This window comes from Lepisma saccharinum, chromosome 22 (assembly GCF_977018435.1).
Source record: "Lepisma saccharinum chromosome 22, izLepSacc3.1, whole genome shotgun sequence".
Classification (NCBI taxonomy): Eukaryota; Metazoa; Arthropoda; class Insecta; order Zygentoma; family Lepismatidae; genus Lepisma; species Lepisma saccharinum.
Genome location: NC_139250.1, coordinates 13,957,536 through 13,974,084, shown reverse-complemented (window position 1 = coordinate 13,974,084; position 16,549 = coordinate 13,957,536). Strand labels below are relative to the sequence as shown.

The 16,549-nt window shown below is 36.4% G+C and overlaps 1 protein-coding gene across 1 annotated transcript in view; it reads left to right on the top strand.

Moving 5' to 3' along the window:
• The window catches only part of olf186-M (Ki-ras-induced actin-interacting protein-IP3R-interacting domain olf186-M), a 234,393-nt gene that overhangs the window by 117,576 nt on the left and 100,268 nt on the right, over window positions 1-16,549 (top strand). The gene's annotated exons all lie outside the window — the stretch shown is intronic.

Genomic DNA, 16,549 nt, shown 5'->3' with positions numbered 1-16,549 from the left:
AGCTGTACATCCACGACCAATATATTCGTGGGAAAAATAACACCAGGACCTACACATGAGCCATGAAAGTGTGAGTATTGTGGAAAACGTTCTTAAGTAACCATATTTTTATTACTTAACACCTTTAGAACATATTAAACTACATGAATTTAACGAGTTTATTGTTTCACTTTTGTTTTTAGGATATATATATTTCAGTGGCGTATACTGGGTTAAGAACCTGGGCTATCGCACAATATCATAGTGTTCGAATGGACAAAAATTTGCTGGTGGGGGTGTTTGTGTTTTTAGCTCATTTGGGGTGGCGGGTTGAAGTGATGTGACTGTGATTAAAAATATATACCTCATAAATAAAACATGGAAATGTACACTGTCAGCAAGGAAAGGATTTCAAGAATTTCATTCTTATTTGCATAAATAAGAGGCCCATATTGTGAAATATTATGTAGGCCTATATACGAGAATATAAATAAGATTTCAACCTACCTATTTTCACGATTTTATGTTCAGGTACTCCTTGTTGGCACAGTGGTAACGTCGTTGCCTTGAAACTAAGGGGTCCCGGGTTCGATACATGGTGGTTTAGATACAACTTTAATTGTAGGTCCGATCCCCATTAGCTTATCTGTTCATAAGGTGGACATACAAGGAAAATACACAACGATTTGGAGCTTATCGTCATTCGTAAGCCGAACTGACAGCTTGTTAATTATGTCCCTCATTTGAGTTCACTACACTACACAACACAGCACATATCATTCACAAAAATACAATCCACTCACTACTGTATTCACACGCTTCCTCTAAATAAATTCCACGCACCTAGAACACTCGACGCGATGTAGACTAGAACTGGTCCTTCATTTCGGTAATTTTTAGATGCACTCATAAACCATTCCCGCTCAGCCAACAATTTTCTACTCCCCACTGTATCTCTAGTTGTTTGAAAGTCAACGACCTCTTTTTCAACTCCTCTGCAAGCGTTCAATGATGTTCTTGTCCCTGCATGTGACACACTTTCCCCTTGCTGCGATAATTTGGCTTCAAAATTCCCCATTCCTGGGAAAATTTCATGCTGGGAAAAATTGGTTTCAACATTGACCCAGACTGTTGAGGAAGTTCAGAGGTCTCCCCCCCCCCCGCCATATGCAATCCTGTTCTCTCTCCTGGAACAGTTTGGCTCCACAATTCCCCGATCCTGGGGAAATTGCATGCTGGGAAAAAATTGGTTTGCAACATTGATCGGGGTCCTGTCAAGCTTGACAACGGTAATCCCCGTGGAGTTGCCGGCCGGCGCTGGGCCAGCCGTCTCGCGAATTCAAAGAAAGAGGGCAATGTTTCCAACTCCTCTAAGAAATCAGGTTCATCTTCTTATTGAAATGAACAATTTTATGCACATTTTCTAATAGATATTTTTTTCTGTATTTTATTCACTGAGTCTGGGCTTCGCAGATACCGTAGATAGCCCCGAATATACGCCTCTGATATATTTGATATTGCACTTGAATTTGTGGATCATTTTTAACACTAATGACAAAACAATTGTACCACCCATGACACAGAATTTTTTAATTTTTAATATTGAATTTAAAAATATTTTCAGAAGCCAAGACATTGAGGATTTACTTTGTTCTTGGTACATAATCCAGTATACAAAACATTTCAATCCATGAGATTTATCCAGGCTTTCCACCTGCCAAGACAGTTCTCAAATTTGGCAACCGTGACAGCCCATTTCCTTCAGTTTCTCTAACAAGATTTTATTTTAGTTCAAGTGAGTTTGACTGCAGAAAGTTATTGATGTACTATTTCCGTTTTCGTTACAATTGGGGGGGGGGGAGGTAAGTCACAATGACTTCACAGTTAAAAATAGAGGGAGAATATAACACCCATGACAAATGGATTGGCTCTCAGAGGTCACGTGTTTTTAATTACATGATCGATTTATTTATTTGATGTTATGGGCACATATTTTTGCCCGTCGCCCAATACGGGGATAAGCCCCTGAACCATGGGAGGGGGGGTCGAACGGGTCGGTGGACCCTCCTAGGAAATTGCCATCGTTCATTTAAAGATACAACAATGCCGAAAGTTTCTTACTCTTATTGTTAATAACAGAAATAATGCATTGGATCGAAAATACAGGAACAAGGTTGTATTCTACCTTTTCATCCAAAACAAATTGTTCCACACTTTTCAAAATTCTAATAATTACAGTTGTAGGTGAGAGGTCACGCAACAGACTTTATGAAAGAAAAAATCCTCCTAACATTTAAAGCCTTTTTCTTGAACGAGACGTGCAAAGGTTAATATCAAAATGCATTTCAGATACTAACTGCATAAAATGAAAAAAAAATAATAATAAATAGTTGTGCTGGTATTCATTCGTTTGGTGGATCGAGTCTTCCGATTTATATAATAATAATAATTACTAACTGACTAACTAACTCCCTAGCCTCCTTAAACCCGAAGGTTCATGGCTGCAGCAACACAGGCCTTCCATCTTTCCCTATCTTGAGCAAGTTCTATATACTCTTTTCCATCCCTACCGATTTCCCTTAGGTCCATCTCAACGTTGTCCCTCCATCTTCGTCTTGGCCTTCCTACAGGTCTCTTACCATCAGGTTTCCCAACAAGAATCCTGTAAACTCCTCTTTCCTCTCCCATTCGTGCCACATGGCCTGCCCACCTAAGTCTTCTTGATTTAATTATTCTAATAATATCTGGACATGAATACAAATTATGTAGTTCTAAATTATGTAACCTTCTCCACTCACCTGTCTTCTCATCCCTTTTAGGTCCAAAGATTTTCCTAAGGATCTTATTTTCAAATACACTCAATTTATGTTCCTCTGTCAATGTAAGGGACCAAGTTTCACATCCATATAATACTACAGGCAAAATTACTGTTTTGTATATTTTAACTTTTAGTTTCTTAGATATTAAACGAGAAGACAAAAATTTACGAAGAGAGAAGTAACATGCATTTCCTGAATTAAGCCTACTTTTTATTTCCTCTTTAATATAATTTCCATTTGTTAATATTACTCCTAAGTATTTGAATTTGGAAACTGGTTCAAACGAGTTGTTATCAATAATTAGATTTTGATTATTACCTAACACTTGGTTTCGACCTGTAAGCATATATTTCGTTTTCTCTTTGTTAACTTCCAAACCTATCTCTTTAGCAGTTTTAAAAAATATTTTAGCATTATTCTTAATTGTATTCACATCATCCCCCAGTAAGTCTACATCATCTGCATATGCTAAGAACTGAGTCACACCATTTAATTTTAGTCCTCCTTTAGTTTCTTTTACCTTCCTAACAGCATATTCTAAGGCAAAATTAAAGAGCAATGGAGATAATGCATCTCCTTATTATTATTATTTCAAATTAAATTTATTGTTGTTAGTTTATAACATTTATAACCGTGGTAATAATACTTATTATTTTTCAACTATTCAACTTTTATCATGTGCCGAAACCCCCCTGCAAAAATTTCTGGCGACGCCTATGCCCTTGACTACAACAAAATTGAAAACAGGCCCTTATCGAGATAATAGAACATGTCTAACTAACAAGAACTAAATCTACACTGTCTCTGAGGACTAGAATTACCTTAAAAGCTGAGGCTGTAAAGGGGCGCTCAGCGCACAGAGGGACAAACACAGGCCAACAAGTTCCCACAACGGATTACCTTGGCCGTGGGTCTAAACGCCAGAGCGTCGTTGGCCTGCGAGCAGCAATGTACTACGTGGAATTGAGGTTGAGTAGCTCCTTACACCCCGGTTTTATTTACATAAACTTTGTTCTTGCAGTGGATAAAGAATAGTATATTGTTAAACGTTATTTTAATGGAAGGTGGTCTTGTGCTTACGTCATTGTTTAGAATGGCTCGTTACTAGGGCTAGGAATTTTATGACCTAAAATTCACCAAAATATGCAAAATAAAATATGTTCTTATGGCCTAAAATTTTACAAAATATGCACTATAATTTGAAAAATATGCCCTTATAACTGGACTGTTTCAAACATCAATATCTAACTTATGCTGAAATATTTTCATATATATATACAATTTTTAGTTCACTTTATGGGCCCGGGGTGTAAGGGGTGACCTTCCACGTAGTACACCCAAACGTCAACCTCACTTCCACGTCAGTACACCCTGGACTGAAGACTAACGAGGCTCTGGCGGCTGGCCCCATGGTCAGTATAATTTTGTTTCTATTGTCCTGTTCTTTTGTCCTTATGTGTGCTGAGCGCCCCTTTACAGCCTCAGCTTTTAACGAAAGTCAGAAGATTTTAATATTTTATGATTTTAGTTCTGCAACGTTAGAGTTGTTATTTGTAACGATAAGTAGTTGGACCCCGTATAATGTGACGGGTGCAAAATAGCCTTAGTGCTGACGCACCCAAAATTTTAAATTCAAATTAAGAAATTCAAACTTTATGGGCCCTGATGAGTTGAAATGCACAATGAATACTTTCTGTAATTTTTCAATTAAAAATGAAAAAGATTTTGGTGCAGTCCAAAGAAAAAAAAACCTCGAGTGAACATGGGGTTAAGAACGAATCCACTTAAGAAAATGACTGTAATATATTTCTTGAAAAAGCGAAAATATGCTGAACATGACCGAAAATCCATCAAAATATGCTTTATCACGTAGAAATGGCCAAATATGTCAAAATATGCCCTTAAGAAGCACCTTAATTCAATTAGTTTCTTCAAAATATGAATTTCTATATAGTTAGGGAACACATCATCCTTACCAAAAAATATGCCAAGTCATGAAAATCGTAGATTGCGTGAAGTGTTCATATGCTTTGCGAAATCGTCCCGGAATCGAAAGTGTGCTTTTTTTTTTTTGCTGTTAAGTGACGTCAGTGCGTCGCGGTGCGCGCATGCACCCCACGGACCCGCGTGCCCTGCATTGTGTGCGTGTTGAACATGCGTCCCCGTGACTGTGCGAGCCATACAGCCAGGTACAGACAGCAGCATCGATCTATCCCTGGACTAGGCGTCACCTTCTAGAGATATAAAGATGAGGCCCAAATACAATCTAGAGTAGGGAAAACAAAACGGTCTTGACGATCTTTTTATTCCTTTCCTATCTTCAGGTAAGAACGCTGGGAATAAATCCTTTGTTCTTCTCTTTTTCTCTCGATATTCTTGCTGTGTCGTCGCATGATTAAACGTTTTTTTTGCAAGTTCCGTGTTCGAGCATGGTAGATCCGTTCATCCCTGATTTACACGAAATTTTACACTTTTTTACTACATCTGAGCTTTACAGCGATTCCGGGAAAAAGCGGAAGTAGGGTTTTTTCTTCAACCTCAAATTTATATCACCAATGGCGGAATAATACTGGTTCAGGCATGGATGTATCGTTGTGTTTGTCGAGTCATTCATTTCATCAGTTCATCCTCGTCGCCTCGATTAACCGAAGAGGTAGTAAAGTGGCGTAAAATATACGAAATGGGCTTCGCTTTAAAAAGAACGTGGTGCAAACTAGCATCAACCGTGGAATAAACAAATACCCATACTTGGTATTTATATTTTTGTTATTAACATGGCATTTCTTCCACTTTTGGATAATCGCGACGATGAGAACTCTCGTGCCCTTCTCCCTTACGCACACATTCATCATTTACATAAGTAGTGATTATTGATTTAGAATAATAATTTTATTTGTTTATATGTAAGATTTTAGACCTCTGGAAACAGCTTACAGAGCCTTCTTCTCGTAGCAGTTTATCCAATATATAAAAATGTATGTATGTGTGTGGGTGTGTATGTTTGTTCCGGCATAACTCATCACTCATCCCCATCTTCGCAAATTAGCCAAGAGGCACAAAACACGAAGTAAAATAAACTAAATCAATCAATCAATCAATCTCCATAACGAAGGAATTACACGTTTTAGCTCGTAAAATTGCTTAAAATTACCTCTGATCATACATCTTAAAAAACATAGAACTAAGAAAATAGCTGTAAAATCATGGGTAAATTGACGTATCACGGGTAACTCCTAGTGCTGATAGAACGTGGATTTTCGATAACGTAATACCCTGTTCCTGGTTGCGCCATTCCTCCAGAAGCAGCTGGGGAAGGTAATGCTCCAAGCGTGGTGCGTAAGACGCTTTAATTTGTATGTAGAGCGACTTTTAATGCCACAAAAGAGCAAACGAGCGGTTGAGAGTTCGCTTTATGCACCTTGTCTGGGATAATCGGCACGGAGGAGCCACACAGCACGCAGGCCCACAGTAGACACTCATGGTTTAGTTTTTGTCTTGGGAATAACTAAAATAGTTTATCTGTAAATAATCAGGTAGATGTCGAATTCTTATATAAATTGGGTTTTCAGATACCAAACCCAAATCTCGACCGAGAGTATGGTTCTCGTCTCGATTTGGAAACTCGTCTCGGTAACATCCTTACTAACCAGGTTCGACTTTTGATTTACTCAAGAGTACGATTTTTTTATTGTCTTAATCTATCATCGTTATATGTTTTATTTAAAATACAGTGTCACCAGATGCTAACTACAAATAAAGCCCTGTACAGATATTGAACATACTTGTGAAACCAGGAACAGTTTTGTGGGTAAAGCAATTCTGTCTCATTCTCTCGCTCAACCTCTGGGCATTTTACTTCTAGCGGGAGCCAAGAAATGTTGCTTTCTTTGCTTGATATGGTGGACGTGCGGAACTAAAGGATTTTTTTTGTTTCATTCGTTTCACATAAATGCTACATCATGGCGATGATTGTTTGTGTTCCTGGAGATTTTGCTCGGTTTTTCCGCGGATACTATTATCCTCCCCCCCTCTCCTCCTTTCACTCTCGGATCACCAGCCCTTGCAACAGGGAAATGTAATAATGGATTTGCGAAAGATGTCTGTCTGCCTGCGAGCCATGACCTTTTCACCTTCCACCTTCTACAAGCTGCCCTTGATATTTCACCTTCATCGTGTGCTGGTCAAGGAAATTCACAGTCAAGGTACCGGGGTGTTTCCCTTTTCAACTGCCTGTCTTTTCCGCAGCGCACCGTGGAAGTGATAACAAAACCCTGCTAGTGTCTTTCCTGTCATGTTCATCATGATGCGAATCCAGAAATCGTAATTCAGACAACGAATCCAGAGAACTAAAATCGGGTAGTGGATCCAGAAATCGAGATTCGGGTAAAAATCGAGAAAGGGTTAACGAATCCAGAAATCGAGATTCGGGTAACAAATCTAGAAATTGAGAATCGATTAACGAATTCAGAAATCGAGAAATGATTAACAAATCTAGAAATCGAAAATCGATTAACGAGTCGAGATATCGACAATACGAATTCAGATATCGAGGAATGATTAACGAATATAGAAATCGAAAATCGATTAACGAATCCAGATATCGACAATCGACTAACGAATTCAAAAATCAAAAATCGATTAACGAATCCAGAAATCGAGAATCGGGTAAGGAAGCCAAACATCGGAAATAGGTTAACGAATCGTGTAATGAATCCAGAAATAGGTTAACGAATCAAGAATCGAGTAACAATTTTGGAAATCTGGAATCAACTAACGAAACCAAAAAACCAAAATAACGAATCCACAAAAGCAGAATAACGAATCTAGAAACCTTGAATCTCTCAACAAATCCAGAAATCGAGAGCTGATTTACGAATCCAGAAATTCAGAAGTGAGTAAGGAATCCAGAAATGGAAAATTAGTTTACGAAGCTTTAAATCGAGAATTTGTAAATTGAATCCCGAAATTAAGAATCGTGTAAGGAAATGATAATAGGTAAAATAATCGATAAATAGAGAATCGATTAATCCGGAAATCGGGAATAAGTTAATGAATCTCAAAATGAGAAATCTTGGAACGAATCCAGAAAAACGAATAACATTCAGTAATCGAGAATTGATTTACGAATCCAGTCATAGAGAGTTAATTAACTAATTTACATATTACATGTTCCTTTCGCATGAGCTTCACCCCATCAGTACATATATTTACCTTTGAAGATGTTAGAGTTTCTAAGGAAAGAGCCTAATATACACCATTGAATGTATGACAATACTGTAATGTACTCACGAAAATTGATTTTGATAATTACAAATTGCTTTTTTACATTATTCTATAAATTATGTCCTTATTTTTACAATGATTTAAATCTTCATTTAAATCAATCTCTAATCTCGAATTCGGGGTTCGAGAAACAAATAACGAATCCAAAAATCGAACTCGAGTAACCAGTCCGGAAAAATCGAATAACGAATCAGATTTCGAAAATCGGGCAACAAATCGAAGATTCGGAACTCGGAGTAACAAATTCATAAATTGAGAAACGGTTCATGCTGTTATTTAGCTTCGCTCTTGTCTAACTTTTGGATAACTGCGACAATCTTGTGCAAATTTCTAAACGTTTCCCTTTCTAAATCGGAGCGGAGAAACCAATTAGTATCGTTGCTGATTACGGCACACACGGGCGCCGTGCCTTGCATGACCAGCAAGACTTTCGATTTCCACCATCTTCAGCATGCGTCGCATGCAATGGCGTCCGATGCGATATTCGTGACGTTTCCATTACGAAATTGTCGCTCGAGTTAGCACTGACAACGCAAATAGCAGAGCCGCAATCACCCGGTTACCAAACAAAGATTTCCTGCACGTCACGGTTTCAGCAATGCCATATCTTGACAGGGTACATGCACGTGCATGCATACAAGGCGTGCGATGAAACTTGTGGGAATTGCCCTAGGAATGAATTGGTTCAACACTGAGAATGTGAGTAAACATACAGGGTGTTGACAAGGTGAACAATTTTTGTTTCGACGATACGAACCCTCGAAAATTTATACCCAACCATGTCGCGTCAACCTGCATGGCGGAGTGGTTAGCACATTTCTCTACGATACGCTGGGCATGCGTATTCTTTGTGAGTGTCCTTGCATTAATTTCATGGTATCACGCCTCATCCTCATCGTCGCGGTTAGCCAAAAATGTCACAGAAGAGACGCTTAATAACATAAATCAAATCTAACCAACCGTGAAGCAAACACACTTAAACAGTATACAAAAGTCATAAGGAAAGTAACTTTTGTTCATAATTTTTTTCTCCTTGGCACCTTATTTCCATATTATGAAGTCTCGATAAACGGAATTTTAACCTGAGTGTACGCAACCACGCCGCACAGGCTCACAGTTTATTTATTTATTTAGCAAAAGATCCTTAACAGAACCAATAGTTCCAATTACAAAGGATCATATTAAAAACCTTTATAATAAAGATTAAATATACATTTTAAAAATTACAAAAATACAAAACTACAGAATTACAATATTACAAAATACAAAGCAAAATATAAATAAATATAAAAATGGTAGTAGGTATGTTACACAAAGTAACAGAACAAAATACAAACACAATATAGTACAATTACAACAGAGTTCTGCTAAATACTTTCAGATACAAACATATTATACGTCGCACAATAGTCGATGAACACTAAGATGAATTACACAATTTGTACAAATATCAAATCCATATGAGAGTAAATAAGGTATGACTTTAAATACATAGTATCGATAAAAAATATATAATACAAACACAGCTTCAATCAAATTTACTTTCAATTTAAATGATTAGGCAATGACAATATATGTCTTTTTATTATTGAGCTATATGTTATAAAAGGATAAATTTTGGAATTATGATACACATACATAATCAGGTAGATATCGAGCTTACCAAAGTCTCTGATACTAAGTCTCGTCTCGATTTTAGCTGACTCCCGTTGCGGAGTGATTAGGACGCCAGAGGTCCTGGGTTCGAATTGACCTGGGCATGATTGTTATTTGTCAGTGTCCTTGCATTAATTTCATCATATCATCACTCATCATTAGGACTAGGATATATTTATGACCTAAAAATCACCAAAATATGCAAAATAAAATATGCTCTTATGACCTACAATTTTACAAAATATGCACTATAATTTGAAAAATATGCCCTTATAAGTGGACTGTTTCAAACATCAATATCCAAATGCTGAGATATTTCCACGTACTATTTTTAGTTCACTTTATGGGCCCTGATGAGTTGCAACGCACAATGAATACTTTCTGTAAATTCTCAAATAAAAATGAAAAGATTTTGCTGCAGTCAAAAAAAAAACAACCTAGTAAACATGGGAGTAAGAACGAATCCATTTCGAAAATGACTGTATATTTCTTAAACATGCAAAAATATGCTGAATATGACCGAAAACCCATCAAGGTACACAGAGAAAAATGTTTGTTTGGATTAACCAAAAAAAATGTTAGTGGTGAACAAATCGTTTGTTTAAATAGGCATCAACCAAACAATTGTTCACCATTACCAAAAGATTTGGTCAAGTTCTATTTGTTTGTCGTAAACAATTTTTTGGTTACCAAAACCAAATATTATTTTGGTAAATCTAACAAAATGTAGCCCATTTGTTTAGGAAAACCAAATAATTTTAGTCAAAATTACCAAACGATTTGTTAAATAATTCATTCATAATTACGTATGTTGTAATTTAGCTAGGGCGGATAGTTTGTAGAAAATAACTGATCTCAAAATACACATTGACAATAGAAAGTTCACGTGAACTAACCGATCTTGGAGCGTTTTTTTTTCAACGGCACACTTACCTTCTACTTATATAGTCCAGAATCAAAAGGTTGCTCATGGGAGATTCACTTTTATTCACTGCAGTACATTTTCTTCTTTAACTTGTAGCTTTGATGTTCACATATCTTTCGAAGAATGTTAAAGCACAATTTTTCACTATGATTACAATCAAACGTACCATTATTTGTTGTGCAAAAACGTATGTTTCTTGTACACATTTTGACAGAACCATCTAGTGGCCGGTGTAGGAAACTCAGTATAAACTAAGTATATTCTCAGCTTTTTTTCAGAATATTAGGTTACACAGCAACATAAAGACTCGCTTCGAGTAATTATCTATATACATGAGTTTCAATTTTCGACAAAAGATTTTTATACTACACTCGACGAAACTGGACAATCGTTATTTCAAATTCGAAAGCACGCTCACGCACATATAGTAAATTTAACCAAACGTTTTGTTTCTCTTTACTTACATATGTATCATTTTGTTTACGAGTACCATATTTTGTCTGACCAAATTTTTTGGTATTCTTAAAGAAAATTATTTAGTAATTACAAGCAACATTTGGTTATCGGAAACAAAAAGCATAACCAAACAGCTCAACCAAACTTTTTTGGTAATTCCAAACAAACCAGTTTTTTCTGTGTATGCTCCATCACGCAGAAATGGCCAAATATGCCAAAGTATGCCCTTAGTTAGTTTCTTCATAATATGAATTTCTATATGTTTAGGGAACACATCACTCTTGCCCAAAAAAATATGCTAAGTCATGAATATCCTAGCCCTACTCATCATCATATTCGCGATTAGCCAAACGTGGCAGAAAAGCAAATTAAAATTAACCAAATCAATAAATAAAAAAACGTAGACGCTAACGCTATGATGACCATGCTACGGATTCATCCACGGAATCTTCTTACGGTTTATTGCCGAATACTGCAATTTCCGTTAACCGGTAGCATCACATGCACTAAACTTACACCTGAACGTATGCGCACAGTCCGAATGCGTTCTGCGATCGTTTCCTGCGCAGGAATTAATTGCAGTATTAATGTGACCTCATTATGGGATACGGGCTCTGGACCAGCCGGCAAGAAATTCCACCCACAGCACAGTTCCGTCCCTTGCACATGTCCCGAAGAGAAGATGATATTCGATTACGACAAGGCTGGAACGCCCACTAGGATGTTGCAATTTGCCGAGCTATTCTGCTGTAATTCGACATACGTGGAGGCACATAGTGGTTCGGATTCAACGTAGATAGGCCCGAGTCCCGATTAGCTTATCTGTGCACAAAGTGGACTTCAAACAAACTTTGGCTCTACTTCGGAACCCGATATTCGAATCCGAAGTCCTGAATCCGATAACTGGAACCCTGGATCCGATATCCGAATCCAAAGTTCAGTATTCAATATCCGAAGATTCAAATCCAGAATTCAGGATTCAATGTCCGAGGATCCAAATCCAGAATTCAGGATTCAATATTCGAAAAATCAAATCCAGAATTCGGGATTCAATATCCGAAAAACTAGAATTCAGGATTCAATATCCTAAAATCCAAATCCAGAATTCAGTATTCAATATCCGAAGATTGAAATCCAGAATTCAGTATTCAATATCCGAAGATTGAAATCCAGAATTCAGGATTCAATGTCCGAGGATCCAAATCCAGAATTCAGGATTCAATATTCGAAAAACCAAATCCAGAATTCGGGATTCAATATCCGAAAAACTAGAATTCAGGATTCGATATTCTAAAATCCAAATCCAGAATTCAGTATTCAATATCCGAAAATTTGGTTTCTATATCCGAAGACCCGAATACGGAATCCGATATCAGAATCATAATTCAGGGATCAGTATCCGAAACCTTGGTTCCGATATCCGACAACTCGCATCCAGAAATTAGAAATCAGTATCCGAGCTTCCGATATCCGTATTCCTAATCCTGGGTCGTGAATCTTCATTGTCCAAACCCATTCGGAACCGCCCCTCCTAATGCCTCACCTAGAAAATGTAGTGGTCCGTAATGTCAGGATATTCCTTCTGAACCCTTTTGAATCACTGAAACGTTCAATTTTAGACTTCTTACGTTTGCTTATTTCTTAGATTCTTTGCGTCTCTTTAGATCTGAGTAGGAGAGGAGATTATTAACAGAGCATCGATGGCAAATTAGCGTATATTATGAAGTTGGCGCATTTATGTTCATTAATGTGAACGTGGGATTAAGAGACATATGAAGCGTTTGTATTGAGTGTATTGTTTCTTGGACAGGAAACGTGAACAATGCACAAGAGGGATAAGGGTGGACTAAAAGGGTTTCAGATGTGGATTTGGAGGAGAATGGAAAGGATTGAGTTGATTGATAAGGGTGAGAAATGAGGAATTATAGAAGAGAGAAAGATAGGAGGAGACGGGCATATTCTGAAAGAGAACAAGAGAGGGAAATATCTTCATGTCCTAACTAACTAACTAACTAACTCTCTAGCCTTCTTAAACCCGAAGGTTCATGGCTGCAGCAACACAGGCCTTCCATCTTTCCCTATCTTGAGCAAGTTCTATATACTCTTTTCCATCCCTACCGATTTCCCTTAGGTCCATCTCAACGTTGTCCCTCCATCTTCGTCTTGGCCTTCCTACAGGTCTCTTACCATCAGGTTTCCCAACAAGAATCCTGTAAACTCCTCTTTCCTCTCCCATTCGTGCCACATGGCCTGCCCACCTAAGTCTTCTTGATTTAATCATTCTAATAATATCTGGACATGAATACAAATTATGTAGTTCTAAATTATGTAACCTTCTCCACTCACCTGTCTCCTCATCCCTTTTAGGTCCAAATATTTTCCTAAGGATCTTATTTTCAAATACTCTCAATTTATGTTCCTCTTTCAATGTAAGGGACCAAGTTTCACATCCATATAATACTACAGGCAAAATTACTGTTTTGTATGTTTTAACTTTTATTTTCTTAGATATTAAACGAGAAGACAAAAGTTTATGAAGAGAGAAGTAACATGCATTTCCTGAATTAAGCCTACTTTTTATTTCCTCTTTAATATAATTTCCATTTGTTAATATTACTCCTAAGTATTTGAATTTGGAAACTGGTTCAAACGAGTTGTTATCAATAATTAGATTTTGATTATTACCTAACACTTGGTTTCGGCCTGTAATCATATATTTAGTTTTCTCTTTGTTAACTTCCAAACCTATCTCTTTAGCAGTTTTGAAAAATATTTTAGCATTATTCTTAATTGTATTCACATCATCCCCCAGTAAGTCTACATCATCTGCATATGCTAACAACTGAGTCACACCATTTAATTTTAGTCCTTCTTTAGATTCTTTTACCTTCCTAACAGCATATTCTAAGGCAAAATTAAAGAGCAATGGAGATAATGCATCTCCTTGTTTTAATCCATCATGAATTGCAAATTTGTCAGACATATTAATACCCACACGAATTTTACTTTCTGTTTCACTGGTGCATACTTTTATCATACTAACAAGCTTCTTAGGTATTCCAAACTCTACTAATATATTATATAATTTCTCTCTTTTGACCGAATCATATGCTTTTTTGAAATCAATGAATAGTTGATGGACATTTTGATTATATTCCCACTTTTTTTCAAGTGTCTGTCTGATGTGAAAAATTTGATCTGTAGTTGATCTGTTACGTTTAAATCCACATTGTTAATCACCTATAATTTCATTAGCATATGGGGTTAGTCTTGTTAAAAGAATGTTAGATAATATTTTATATGTTGGTGAGAGTAGAGAAATTCCACGGTAATTATTGCAGTTCATCTTATCACCTTTTTTAAACACAGGAACAATTATGGATTCTTTCCACTGTTGAGGGATTTCTTCTTTATTCCATATTAAACAAATTAATTTATGAATTTGACATATTAATGAATTTCCACCATATTTAATTAACTCAGCTGGTATTAAATCAATGCCAGGTGCTTTGTTATTCTTTAGCCTTTTAATAGCATCTTTAACTTCAGTCAAGTTAGGTTCTGGAACTAAAGGTTCTGCTGTGTGTACTTCATTTACTTCTGATTTATCTCCTACATGGACATTTAAAAGGTCATTAAAGTAGTTCTTCCATCTATTTAGAATATCGCTTGGGTCAGCTAGAAATTCACCGTCTTTATCTTTTATCAAGTTTACTTTAGGTTGCCACCCCTTTCTAAACTCATTTACACCTTTATATAAATCTCTGATATTTTTATTTTTGCTGTTTGTTTCAATTTCGTTAATTTTGTTTTTCAAGTAATCTCTTTTTTTACTTCTAAACGTGCGTTTAACTTCTCGCTTTATTCTATTATAATTGTTTAGATTTGTATCATCAGAGTTATTTAACCACCTAAGTCTAGCCTGATTTCTTATTTCTATTAGATTATGACATTCATTATCAAACCATGGCTTACTTTTTCTCGGTTTATGGTATCCTATACTTTCTTTAGCTGCTGATTCTATTGCATTACGTATGTGCTCCCAATTCTTATTTACGTCTGTTTCATTTATATTTTCATCATCATTTAAATCCTGCAAAACATCAAATCTATTTGACAGTTTAATTTGGTAATCTTTCTTAATTCTTTCATCAGTAAACTTTCCTGTATTAAATTTTAGAACTTTTAGATTTTGTTGCTTATGATTTATCACTGAGAGTCTTTCTCTTAATTTAGCAATTACTAAATAATGGTCACTGGCACAGTCAGCACCTCTATGTGTACGAACGTCAATAATACTAGTATGCCTTCTCTTATCAATGAGAATATGATCTATCTGATTATGAGTTTTACCATCTGGAGAAGACCATGTATATTTATGGATATCTTTATGTTTAAAAGTGGTACTTTTCACAATTAAATTCTTTGAGGTTGCAAAAGTAATCAATCTTATACCATTATCATTACTTAATTCATGAAGACTTTCTTTACCAATCGTGGGTTTAAATGTCTCTTCTTTGCCAATCTGTGCATTACAGTCACCTAACAGAATTTTCATATCATACTGAGAAAATTTATCAAAGACCTGTTCTAACTCTGTATAAAAATCATCTTTAGTATTATCATCTTTATCTTCCGTTGGTGCATGTATGTTTATTAAAATAATTTTACACCACCTACCCTGTAAAACTGCATATGATATCCTATCATTAATAAATTCTACTGTTTTAAGAGCCGAGATAATTCTATTATTTATGAAAAAGCCTGTTCCAAAATTATGATTTTGAGTACCACTAGAAAAAAGTATAATTTTTAGATTTACAATTCCCTTCTCCTGGCCACCTAACTTCCTGGACAGCTACTACATCTAATTTATACTTAACTATCTCATTAACTGTACACTGAAATGCACCAGGCCGGTAAAGGCTCAGAACATTCCAGGTGCCTAATTTAATATCCTTATTCCTAATGAAGATCTTATCCTTAGTCCAGGGACCTCCCAAAGTAGTCCCCACCCGGAGATCCGAACGGGGGACTATTTTACCTTGGGAACATCCATGGCCTTATATTGCTGTTTCTTGACATTTCTTTTTACAGTGCAGAGTTGTCAGCTCTACGCCTAACCCCCAATATGAATGGAGGAGCTACTACACAAGACAAACATAAACACATTAGACAGCACAATTACTACACAAACACATTAGACAGCACAACTACTACACAAGACACCCACAAACACATCACAACTATAACACAATATAACCACAAACACACCACAACTACTACACAATATAAACATAAACAAACTACACACCACAACTACTACCCAAGACAAACACAATTAGACAGCACAACTACTACGCAAGACAAAGTAAACATACTAGACAGCAAACTACTACACAAACATACTAGACACCACAACTACAACACA